Here is a 13659-nt window from a genome sequence, read left to right on the forward strand (position 1 = left end):
TTTAGCAAATTCAAGTTAAAATATAACAATATGAGACGATAAAATAAAATAAAATAAAATATTTTATTAAATAATTGGAAAGAATAATTAAAAAATAAAAACCTGATTTATGACAGATTAATGGATTGGAAACAATTTGAGGCCTGTAATTATGCAGTTTCCTTAAGGTAAAATTTCGTTCATTCCTTGGTGCTCGAGATTCTTCTGTCTCTCAAGATACAACAACAATATGATCAGTGCAGAATAGTACAACTCTGGAGATCACAAACTTTTATTTGCTAGAGAATATCACCGGAAACAATAGAAGAAGAGAGGATTTGAGTTGCCTAAAACTTTATGGTTTTGCATAGTATTTGTAGCATTTCAATTAGGAGGAAAAATGGAAACATAATATTGGAAATAAAAGCAATTGATTAGCATCCGAACAAAAACGAAAATAATCAATTAATTTCCAATATAAACTAATAAATTATATCCGAATAAAATCGAAAATTAATCATATCCCAATGTGAAAATGAATCATACCATATTAATAGAAAGATATGATACATTTAAGGAAAAATTCGTAGTTATATCAATAGGCCCCCTGATGGGGGCAACCGGTTCAAAAATCCGCGTCGGTCACGTCGTTCACGTTTTGGGAGTGTGCCCCAACCCCAATTGGTTTGACGAGCTTCGATTTTTACCCCCTACGGCTACGCGTGAAGCACAGTGGGTTTGCGTATATAAACTATTCCCTAGCTTTTTATCCCACCAATGTGGGATATGTGTTTTTTCATTTTCCTTTTCACAATTTACATGTACTCTACTTTGAACATCAATTTCTCATTCATCACTCAACCATTTTGAGCATATAAGATATTGTCGTAAAGATCTCACGGAGTAGAATATGAATATGTAAATTTATTATTCAATTATCAATCTTTACCCTTAGAATATATGCCTCAAAATTTCAAATTTATCACAATTTTCCAACAATTCATACATGGGTGATTTTACCCAAAAATCACCCTGACAGGAAATAATTACAAGTTAGGCAACGTTTCGCCAAATTTTACTGATCTAACACCCTTTAATGGTCATTCGCGCCTTATTTGAGCTGGCGCACGTAATGGCAGACGCGGATTGTCATCCGCACCTTTCTGGGGTATCTGACATGTGCCAGTAAGGCGTGGATAACCATCCGCGCCTTTCATTATTGGTTCTGAATATCTCGTCCTTTAAACTTTCCCATCGCCTATAAATAACACCCTTCAACCGTAAACATCACCACATCAATTCCTTATATATTTGCTTCACTAGTTCCTTCAAATTTTTCGTTGTAAATTTTTTTTAATATATATATTTTTATATATGATTATTTGAAAAAATATTGTACTAATTATTTTCTATTATTTTTTACGGTTGTAAAATTAGAAAGTGAGATCATACGTCGAGATATTTTTGCTGATACGGTAACAATATAAAATTATATTATTTAAATTATTGTGAAAATTTTTAAATTTTTTATTAGGTTATATTTTAATTCATATACTATTTATTTAATTAAACGTATTTCATCTATTGTTTTTTTTGCATATACAATACTCTCAATCTTTCAAATTCTCATAATGACGTTTATTTTAGTTATTGTTTACTATGATGGAGAAATTCGGGAAAATAAAACCGACATCGTGTTCACATCAAATCATTATGTCAAAACATCCTTCAAGAGAAACATAACTCTTGAGGAGCTGATAACGAAGATTCAAAGGAAGGTTCATGTTGGACGTATTTAGAAGACTGTCATCACTTCAGTACAGATTTCATACATCGGTGTTTTCGTTATCTTATACAGCATTCGAACTATCGAACGATGACAATGTTGCAATGATGTTTGATTCTCAAAATCATTATGCAGACATTGATACAGAGATGTATGTGAAATTTGTTGAAATACGTGTTGTTCATGGTATGTCATTATGCTCCCACTATGGGCTGGCTTAACAAGCTAATCAAGTTGACAACCTAACTCATATAATATGTAATGATTTTAACTCGCACATCATAGTGCCACCCTATCTAGTTCAATAGGGAGACATTCATGAGCAACTTCTTATGATCTGTACCGAGGTGACTCCACAAACAATCCGTATGACAACATCGCGTTCATTTCAAGGGAGAGGCATTCATCTGCCAATTTCTTTGACCTGAATATAGAGATGCCCTCCACGCAACAATCTGTGCAGTACCCATTTGACACGATGCCTTCAAGCTCCAGGGGGAGGCATTCAACTGCGAGCTTCTTCGACCTCAATGTCGAGATGCCTTCAAGTTCAAGGGGAAGACATGCAACTACCAACTTGTTGGTCTTAAATGTCGACAACATGGAGGAACTCTAATCTCCACCAGAAGAACCTCTTCGTGATCCAGGTACGGATGGTGCTGAGACTGGACTATTCGTTCACCCAGAATCACCGTAGTTCAACATAGACTCCGATGATGATGATGTAGATGAAGTTCCGACAAATACGGTACACACACTGAACCTCCAACACACATGTATAAATCTGACTATGGTGCACTGTACGAACCAGAATTAGCGGATATGCCTAATGTCGGTGACTATGAATTTAACTCATCAGTCAATGATGGTGAGTTAAATAAAGGAATGGAGTTTTCATGCAAAGAAGAAGCGATGATGACAATTAAGAATTACAATATTCGTAATTATGTTCAGTCTATAGTCGATCGCTTTACCACCGAAAAATATGTTTTTCACTGTGTCTAACGTGATAACGGATGAAATTGGATGGTTTGCGTATCGAAGAGGAAGAGGAAAAACAATATATGAGAACTAACAATATACAATGGTCCTCACACATGTTGTGCTGGAGAGATCAACCAGGATCATCCCAACTTGGACTCCGACATTAACTGCCAAACCATTATGCCCATGGAAAAAGCAAACTCCCATATAGCTATAGTTGTGCTGATTTCAACTATACAATCGCAGTATAGGTATACTGTCTCATACATGAAAGCATGGAAGACAAAGCAGAATTCCATTAAAAAACTTCACGTCGAATGTGATGTATCTTACAACGAACTATCAAGTTGGTTTAAGGTGGTGCGCATATTGAATCCTGAGACAATTATCGACTTCGAAACTTGTCATGTATACCACAATGATCGAGTACTTTATGATCGATGTCAATTCTACCGGTTTTTTTGAACTTACCCACAGTGCATTAATGCTGTGAAATACTACAAGCCCGTGATCCAAATCGATGAAATATTATTGTATGGAAAATACAAGCAAGTTTTACTATTGGCAGTTGTCCAAGATGGTAATCGCAACATACTTCCAGTTGTTTTTTCCCTTCTTGAAGGAGAATATACAGATTCTTGGGTTTTTTTTCAGAAACTTAAGCTTACATGTTATCACGAGGGAAAAATATGTGTCATTTCATATCGCGGAGCTGAGATCAAAACATCAATGGATTCTTTGGGTCCAATGTGGCAACCACTCTATGTCTAACATTGGTAATGTTTCCAACACATTGCTCCAAACTATCATGGAATGTTCAAGAATAATGATGAGCGTCAATTACTTGTGCACATTGGTATATCAAAATGTTATTTTTTATTTGTCAATCATTTGCATTTTTTATGGAAACAAAGTTAGTAAGTTCTATATTTGATGCTTAGGTTACGAACTACTACCTCAAACATTTGAGTCCATGCTTCAAGAGTTGCGAGGAAAGAACGAGGAATTATACGATTACATCAACTCATCAATAAAAAATATGGACAAATACATATGATGGTGGATATCGATATGGACACATAACAACCAACTTGGTTGAGGCTATCAATTCGACCTTAAAGGATACACGTCATTTACCATTAACGACTTTGGTAAAAATGACATATTTTCGTTTGATAGCACTTTTTGCCAAGCTCGGGGGAGAAGCTCAAACTTGGATGCAAAACGGTCATGTCTATCACCCTAGATTAGTTACATATCTACAAAAAAGAATTGATGCATCAAATGGAATGTATGTAACAAGTTTCTCTAGAACCCATGAATTGTTTCGTGTCACAGAGATCTCGCGACCTCTTCAAGTGATTCAAGTTTACTCGTTCAGAGTTAATCTACGAGACAAATGGTGCGACTGTGGGTTTTTTCAAGCTCTGAAGTATCCATGCTCTCATGTTATAGCAGTTTCCTCGTATACCCATCAAGACTATAACCATTTTGTAAATCTGGTATACCTACTTTCAGAAGTGTTTAAGGTATATGGATTTGAGTTTCTCCCATAGGTAATGAGAAAGACCCTAATAAGGTTTATAATTGGCTTCTGATTGTACCAGATTCGTCCTTATTAAGGGAGCTCGTTCGTCCAAAATCTACTCGAATTCATTGTGATATGAATATTCGAGAAACGTCTAGAGAAAACAAAAGATGTGGGTATTGTAGAAACATAGGACACAGTAGGAAAAAATGTCCATCTATTTTGTCATCAAGTAACCATTGATGTTGTGCTTGATGTAGTTGTTGTTTATGAAAGCTAAGTTTATGTAATTTAATTTTCATTTACTTTAAGTTAATGTTATTTGAGCATCACCGATTAATTAAACAAGAAAACTATACAACAAAACTGGGAAAACTGCGAAAAGAACCGACATCGAGGAGTGAGAAAATTGTACATGAGGTGTTTGTGCGCGACCATTGGTAGTGAAGTTGGACCCGCCAAATAACCAGTATATGAACCTCAAGTTGGATATGCAAACATGAAAATATAATATCCTATAGGAGGTGTCATATAACTCTGCAGCGGTGGCGGCATCTGGTATGGAAACGACGGTGGTAGTATTTGATATGATTGCGGTGCCATCTAAACGACTGTGGAATGTATATCAATGTAGACGGTGGTTGCTGTGAAGGTTCCGATTCTGTAGCTGAGGACTAACCGGAAGCGCTTGCTCTCTGTTCATGAGTCGGGGGCGATGATGTTGTGACAGTGGACGTCTTTGTCGACGTCGATGAATGTTCCCGCCTCGTACTTCCTCGAAAAGTATGAACGGTTTCCCGTTCCTTATGAACCACTCGTAATAACCATTTGCAATAGTCAAATGGTCCACATAAATAGGTTCTAGATCGGTAAATTTTACGAAACAGTGCATGACAGGTTATTATTTCATGTAAGGATTAATTTTGGGTTAAATCGCCTCATACATGTGTTGTTTCGATTTTTTTAAAATAATGTATTTATTATTTAAGTTATTTTATGTTAAATATTTTTTTGTTATCAATTCTATTGCATTTATTTTTTTTAAAAAAATACGGAGAGATAAAATGAATAGATAACTATACTAGCAATTTTGACGCATAATACAATGTTCTACGAATCGATTTTATTTTAACAATTTTGACAAAATTTACTTTTTTTTACTAATCAAATGATTTTTTCTCCCACGAAATAAAATTAAAAAACAAAAGTATAAGTTTAAATGTTGTAAATTTTGATACACAAATTTCTGTTGTTTAAGTTATGAAAATGACGATTAATTATGGTATTAGAAATGAGATACGCATGTGATGTGAAGATGCTGGTCTCTCACCAGCTCACACTGGGAAAGCACAACAAAAACCCCGAGTAGGTTGAAGTGCATTCTTTATTAAATGCAAGCACAATAAAAAATAGGCATGTGACGTTCCCCACCACTCGTATTTTTTTTAGGTAAAGTATAGTAATGATCATTGAACTTTTTCAAAGCTTTCATTTGGGTCTTTTAACTTTTAAAATTTGTAATGCAGTCCATAAACATTTAATATGTTTGCAATATAGTCCTCTACCGTTATATTGTTGTTAGTACATTTACAATATGGTCACTGAACTTTTCAAGTACTTGCATTTAGGTCCCCTAACTTTTAAAACTTGCAACACATTCCTTAATTTCATTCTAAACCCCAAATTCTTTTTCGATCTCGAATTTCCTTTTTTGTTTCCCTTTTCTCATTTCCAGTGTAACTTTTCAGTCGGGGATGCATGAGAAATTCTAATATAACTTTGAATTATGTGAAAGTATTGACTTGAATAAGGGTCCATTGAGAGAAGACCTAACCAAGGGACTATCGGGACCATCAACGATTCAAGGTGTAATGTTAGATACAAGTCATCTCAGGTGAAGCATAGATGTTCGATGAAATACTTGTGAGAAAAAAATGGGTTAAAAATGCAGAGTTGACAAATACTACTAAGATGAATTAAGTATTATTGTTGAAAGTCGCCAACAAAGCTGGAATTATTTTGTAAAAATAACATATAATAATTTATTCGTTTAATCCTTGTGGTTAAAGATTTTCCAACAGATGATCAAATATAATGAAATCTGGAACAACGCATTCATCTCTCAGTCTCTTTCGATCACATGCACTCTCGTCTGTTTTTTGTTCTTCAATTTTCTGCCATGTAAAATTGTAAACCCAAACAGTGTTCTGTATTTCAGCTTTTTATTTCTCGGCATCTCCACTCACTTGCAATAAGGTATTTATTTTCTCTTTTGAGCTATCCGGAAGTAAGTTTTTCCTCTTTGACACTTTTCCATTTCCAGCTCGCATTGTGTGTTTTCTGTTAAAATTTTTATGTTTCTGGAGTTGCATGTCAATGATCTGGATATTCAGTGTTAGTTTTGAACCAAAACCATCTAATTTTCTTTCTTTCTACTTAATCAAAACTTTTAGTACTCCTTATGAAAGATATTTAGTCCATCAATATAAAAGTAAAATAGGGTCATACGCTAATTTTTTTATCTTCTTGTTTGGTTTTTCTTTAAATAAGGGAATTGATTGTAAGTATCGACATAGTGAAATCGCCAGGCTCAATCCGAAATACTGCTGGTACTAGTTTACTGGGAATTGTATTGATCCGACCTATGGTTTTCGGCGTCCTGTGAGCTTGTATTCTTTTGAATAAGTTCATGTTGATTATGGGACTGATATATCGTGAACGAATTGGATTTTTTACATGTTTTAAAAATTTTACAATTGAATTGTATTGAATTATAACTTTATAAGACAATTTTGTATGCACGCAACTCGAAAGACATCATGACAATGTAGTAAATTTGGAGCAGTTACTTACCCTGTCATGATGCCTTTCGAGTTGCAAAAGAGATTGAGAGGTGAATGTGTTGTTTGAGATTTCATTATATTTGATCATCTGTTAGAAAATATTTAACTACAAGGGTTAAACGAATAAATTATTATATGTCATTTATACAAAATAATTACAGCTTTGTTAGTGACTTTCAACAATGATACTTAGTTCATCTTAGTAGTATTTGTCAACTCTGCATTTCTAACCCTATTTTTTCTCACAAGCATTTCATCGAACATTTATGCTTCACCTGAGATGACTTGTATATAACATTACACCTTAAATCGTTGATGGTCCCGATAGTCTCTTAGTCGGGTCTTCTCTCAATGGACTCTTATTCAAGTTAACACCTTCACATAATTCAAATTATATTAGAATTTCTCATTTATCCCTAACTGAAAAGTACGCTGGAAATGAGAAAAAGAAGCAAAAAAAAGAAATTCAGATCGAAAATGAACTTGGATTTAAAATGAAATTGAAGACTGTGTTGTAACTTTTAAAGTTGGAAGACCTAAATGCAAGTATCTGAAAAGTTTAGTGACCATATTGCAAACGCATTAACGACAGTGTAACGGTCGGGGACCATATTGCAAATGACTAAATGTTGGGGGACTGTATTGCAAGTTTTAAAAGTTAAGAGACTGTATTGCAAGTTTTAAAAGTTAGGGGACCTAAATGAAAACTTTAAAAAAGTTCAGTGACCATTACTATAATTTATCCTTTTTTATAATCTATAATTTATTTGGCAGCAGAAACAGCAGACAAAATTTCAGGGCGCAGTTCTTTCATTTATCATCCCCCACTGATTCTGCAAATTTATGCAGACTTGAACAAAAACTAAACATGAAGTTTCAAAACTGCATACACTAAATTATTCATCTTTATCAAAACAAATGAATGCGGAAAAAGCTAGGGACAAAGAAGATGATTAATACCAGTAAGAAACTATACATTGTTGATGATAATTGTTGGTAACAAATATTATAAGCCCTAAAAGAAGATGATGAAAAGCTCTCCAAAAAGAAAGAGACTGCTCTAAACAAGACATACCTTGAAATTTTTTTCAAGCTTTTGCGTTTAAACTCAGTAATCGGGCATGAGTTGACTAACCTTGCCTTCTTCGGCAGCCATTTTTTCCTCTGTAATCCTAACCAAATACAAACTCCAGTGAAACTAAGCACCAAACTAGCCAGTCCACTTCCCAATCCGATTCCAACGATGGCTAAAACAGACAATCCTTTGCTTTTCATTGGTGGCAAAGGGTATCCATAAAGACCCTTATTTCCTTCAAAGGAAGTAGCATTGAACTTTGGTAGGATCCCGCTTCTGTTCCCTAAAGATGCCGGTATTGGCCCCGACAGCTTGTTGTAAGAGACATCGAAAGTAGACAAACGTGCTAGGAGGCCTTATTGTTGAGGAATCTGACCGGTGAGCAAGTTGTCATGAAGATCGATGACGTTTAAATAAGCACAAAACGTAATCTGTGGTGGGATCTCTCCCTCGAGAAGATTCGCCGAGAGATTCAACACTGCCAGGTTGACTAGATATTGTAAATCTTCCGGGATGGGACCTGAGATGGAGTTCGAAGACAAGTCTAGCGACTGAAGATTGGTACAGTTGGAAAGGAAAGGCGAGATGGAGCCTTGGAGGGAGAGGTTCGTAAGGGAAAGCTTGTAGATTCGGCCATTGTTACAAGTGGCACCGGGCAGATAAGAAGTGAAGCCGCTGCAAGGGTTTGTGAAGGTCGACCTGGTCCAGTTCCGCAGGTTGTTTAATGGGTCTCTCAGAGTTTGGCTCAAGTGAGTTAAACACGCCTCGTCGTTCGGATCTGATGAAGCCAATGGAAGTGCGGCGCACGTTAGTAGAAAGAGAATTAGCAGACCCATTAAAAAGAAACAAAATGTTATGTCTTTGAGCTCAAGCTTCAAGCTTTTTTTTTTCTCTTCCTCCCCCCTGAATTTCAGGATCTTTCGACTTTTAAAGGAGTCTTTGATGGCTTTCTGATACGATACAGTCCCGATTAAGAAGATTAAACAGCATTAGCAAATGGCAAGGGTAAAAGGACAAGTCTTTTATTCTTCTTACCACCAACTCCTCTTGTTTTTCGCTATTGTAACGGTACAAGCCTACAAGGTAACAACAAAGAAAATAATAGATTAGGGATTAGCAGAGGGGAAAAAGGTGTAAGTTGCATAAAAGCCCTGTTGTTCTGTTTAAAATTTATAGGCACATGTTAGAAAGGCAAGAGAGAGGTAATAGGGCATTGGTGACAGTGACAGAGTGAAATATTGAGGCCAAAGTGAGGGGGAAGAACTGGTGGGGCTGACAGAGCTGAGCAACTGAGACCTAAGCATAATGACAACACATCTTATAGAGAGGATGTGTCAAAAGGGTTGATTTGGTCATTTAATAATAACTGTAGGGAAGTAACAGTGTAAAGCAGCAGACAAGTGTTGTAGCTTGTCGATGAGGGATTGATTGATACATTGAACTCTGAAAAGGAACGATGAGGCAAAAACAACGAAAGACCAAACCAGACTTTGCCCGCCATCTTACTGACAACCACTTATTATTTTTTCGAAAAAAAGCATTTAAACATTAGCTTGAAAGAATTAATCCAAAGATATTTGTGTCAATAATTTGGATTGTTCATCTCCAAACCGTTAATTATAAAGCATTAATACATTAGCTTTCGCCGTTGACTTTTTGTTATTTACACATCAGTATGTTTCCCATTTCCATGCCTAAACAAGGAATGGAAAGATTATGTATCACATTGACTTGTCAACCCTTTTTGGGTCAATGGGTAAGTAAATAAGTCGGTTTGTAATTATTTTCTACATATAATTATTTTTCTTACATTAAAATTGAAATAAATAAACAAAGGAAAGGAAAGGAAAGGAAAACAGCATGAATTGACATCACCAAATAAGCCCGTGTGGTAATTAACGTGACACATTCTTCTGATACTAACCATTTAAAGTGGGACCGAACAAATGTGTGCTTATGATTGATTCACATTGAAATCAAATCAATTAGAGAGGGGGGAAAATGATGTACGGTTCCTTTGAGTGCTCCGAAAGCCGGTTGAGCTGTCATGACTTTCTCTCTTTCCTAACCATTAAAATTTGTTATCTTGGATCTTACAGCAAATGAAACCCAAGTTTCGTTGTCAAAAGCCAAGCTTTTTAAAAAAAAAATGATTTTAGCTTGGGCAAGCTTCATTGGTGAAGACAGACCACAACGCATGCTTGGTAGTCAAATCAGATAAACATTATAAATGATTTGCTTTTGGTAGTCAAAACTATAGTCTCCTTGGTTGCCACAAAGCTCAGTTCACTATAAAAAATAAAATACAGTTTCTTGGCTACAATTTTGTATTGCTTGAAACAAGAGGCAACAGCTTCACGAAGAAACCGGGAAATTAAAGGCGTCACGCAACAATTTTATTGGCATCGTGTATACACTATATCCACATCCTCATCTAAATGGAGCTTAGGACTAACGCAATTTACTATACACGCACACACAACAAATGTAAAAATTCGCATTAAGAGATACAAATTTTAAAAAATTATATTAAAAATTTAAAGATGTGATTCGTATTCTCAATGGCACTCACAGCCAATAAAAAAGTAACAAAACAAGCAAATACACGAGCATAGCTCTGTTTAAACAATTAATGTACTCTTACTGTACGGTTTGTCGTAAAACTGTAAAAGTAATGGAATTTTGGGTTTGGAAGATTTGAAGGTCTAGAATTTAGTTGGGCTTCAATGGTCCCCCAAGGATGGTCCTTCACAAGGGACCCCAAGTGAACGCCTACAAACCAACACAGTGTTGGAAGGGTTTTCTCTCCTGACCGAATGAAAATGAAATACTTCTAATGACCCATTAATGATTTCTTTTCTTTTGTTGAGGCCTTTTCTTCTCCTAAGCGAACAGCCCAACATAAAATATCTTTCTCTTCTTTGATTGATGGCAAAACCAAACTCTTGCCAACTTCGATCCTTAACTTTGTAGGTACTTACAAGGACAAATAAATACATATGGTGAATTATTTGGTATTTAGGACAAATCATTATTTGGTAGGTGAGCACCATGGGGTTAAATGATGTTCTGAAATTCCAAGTGAGTTTAATTGTACATTTGTTTGTCTCTAGATTAAGCATACCCTTCAGCAACTTTTCTTTAATTAAGTATTCAATTGATTAATTAATCAATATTGGATTTTGTAGAGACTTTTACGGGGCGACCCTCCAAACTCAGTTTGCTCTAATTGTAATCTTCAAGATACGAATCAGTGATTTTTTTGTTTAAAAGTCAGTCTCTTCCATTAGAACAATCGATTGATAATTGATAAATTTCATTGGCAACAATGCAAAAATCGACTACATTACAACATAACCAACAACCTACCTGAAGTGAGTAAAAGTAATAACAAAAACATTTACCCCAATCTTATAATCTCGACTAACCAAATAAAAATACTCCTTGTAGCTCCACCAAACTACTATTTCTTCCATTTTAAACATGATAATGTACGCACTCTACGCTACCTTTAATAAAATGATAGAAGTCTTACCCCTGTCTTGTCGCTGCCCATGAAACCTGTTGACTCAAAGTTTTTCACAGGCCTCGACAATAGATACAGTTGTAAAATATTCCTTCATACTTCCTTAGAGAACCTGGAGCCAAGAACAAGTGGCCCCCCTTTCAGCAACCTTATAAGATGTATATAAATATTAAAATTATGAAAGGAAAATTCATACAAGAATCAGACAATTTTGCAAATATCATATCAACTTGTGATCCAAAAAAGAAGAACAATATGCAAGGTGTGTGGTTTGGTGTGAGCCGAAAAATTGTTGTGGTCTACTGGTGTCAACTTCACCCGTGGGAAAAGCCCAACCGTGATACAATGGGCCCCCAAGACAGAATAAAAAAAAACATAAAAACATGGCGGGACAGCAGACAACTCATGTTCATGTTCTCATTGATTGCAAGCTTCAAATCAACACCATTTCCCTTTTTCTTAATTGGACCTTGGTCGGTGATATTTACCTCTTTATTTCCTCTCCTAAATCCAGTTTCCTGTGATTCATTCGTTTTTTTAATAGTTTCGGTCCAAAATCTTTCTTAACTATTGACAACGCAGACATCCTGCAGACGTAACTACTTGAATTATTACCTCAAGAGATACCACAATCCCTTTCAACCACTTACACAACTTGATTGGTTAAAGGGTTTATAATAAAATGATTAGTGATTAATATAAAAATGTTAATTAAATGTAAATTCGAAAATGAAGTTAATATAGTACCAGTCAGTGATATTAAGAGTAGGTGTAATATAGAAAAAGGACAACAAAAAGTCTCAAGAATAATTAAAACAAGAGATACCAACAATCCCTTTCAACCACTTACACAACTTGATTGGTTAAAGGGTTTATAATAAATATGATTAGTGATTAATATAAAAATGTTTAATTAAATGTTAAAATTCGAAAATGAAGTTAATATAGTACCAGTCAGTGATATTAAGAGTAGGTGTAATATAGAAAAAGGACAACAAAAAGTCTCAAGAATAATTAAAAATCAATCTTCTCACATCCCACTTTTGGCAATCAAGATATGCTTAATTGTCTTATGCAGAAAGTGCGGTTAATACAGGAAAAGTATGCTTTTGAGCAATAAAGACAATGAATCTACTATGCGATTACATAATCTCTGCCAACATGATCAAATGTTTTCAACTATTCTTTTTCTTTTAATCTCCATGTTTCAAGCTGTCAACTTGTTTAATTAATAAAACGTCACTGCTGATTGTATGTAGAACGTAGAATCCACTAGATTAATGGAACTGAATGTTGGAAAATGAAACCCACAATGTTATTAGAGTGGTAATACAATGACAATTCTTTTATAGTTGGTAAGCATTCAAAGAGGAAAATATGGACTCGTCGACATAATATCCGTAAGTGATAGAAGAATGTTAAAAATTAATTTATACCTTTCGTAAAATAATCGTTTTATTTATTATTTTGTATTTTATTACTTACGTTTCAGTTTTGAATAAAATAGTCTCTAGTCTAATGATAATCATTAGTTAACTAAATATTAACGTTAGTAGTTGATATGATAAATTTTAAGAGTACAAAGTAATAACATGACACATGCTACATGATCGAAGTGATAACATGTAGGGATGGCAAACGGGTACAATTTTATGGATTCCGCACCGTACCCGCTTCAATTGGGGCGGAGATGAGTATAACTTTAGTAGGTAGTGGATGGGTGTGGATTTAGAAAGTGGTATCTGTCGCAGGTAGTAGGCAGGTGATGGGTTTGGGACCTTACCCCCCGCATCCGCCCGCCCACTAAATACTCATTAAGTTTTGGACCATTATGAATTTAGGTATAATTTTAAAGACTAATTTATAAATCTTAATATTGTTAAATTGTGCTTAATTATCTTATTAGAGTTTAGTTTCTAACTTATATTAGCTTTGAGC

The 13659-nt window shown here is 35.0% G+C and overlaps 1 pseudogene; it reads right to left on the reverse strand.

Moving 5' to 3' along the window:
• Positions 1-8162: 8162 nt before the first annotated feature.
• LOC120125643 lies at positions 8163-9303 on the reverse strand (annotated as a pseudogene).
• Between the last annotated feature and the right edge of the window lie 4356 nt (positions 9304-13659).

The sequence above is a fragment of the Hibiscus syriacus genome, unplaced genomic scaffold, assembly GCF_006381635.1.
Source record: "Hibiscus syriacus cultivar Baekdansim isolate YM2019G1 unplaced genomic scaffold, ASM638163v2 tig00110435_pilon, whole genome shotgun sequence".
Classification (NCBI taxonomy): domain Eukaryota; kingdom Viridiplantae; phylum Streptophyta; class Magnoliopsida; order Malvales; family Malvaceae; genus Hibiscus; species Hibiscus syriacus.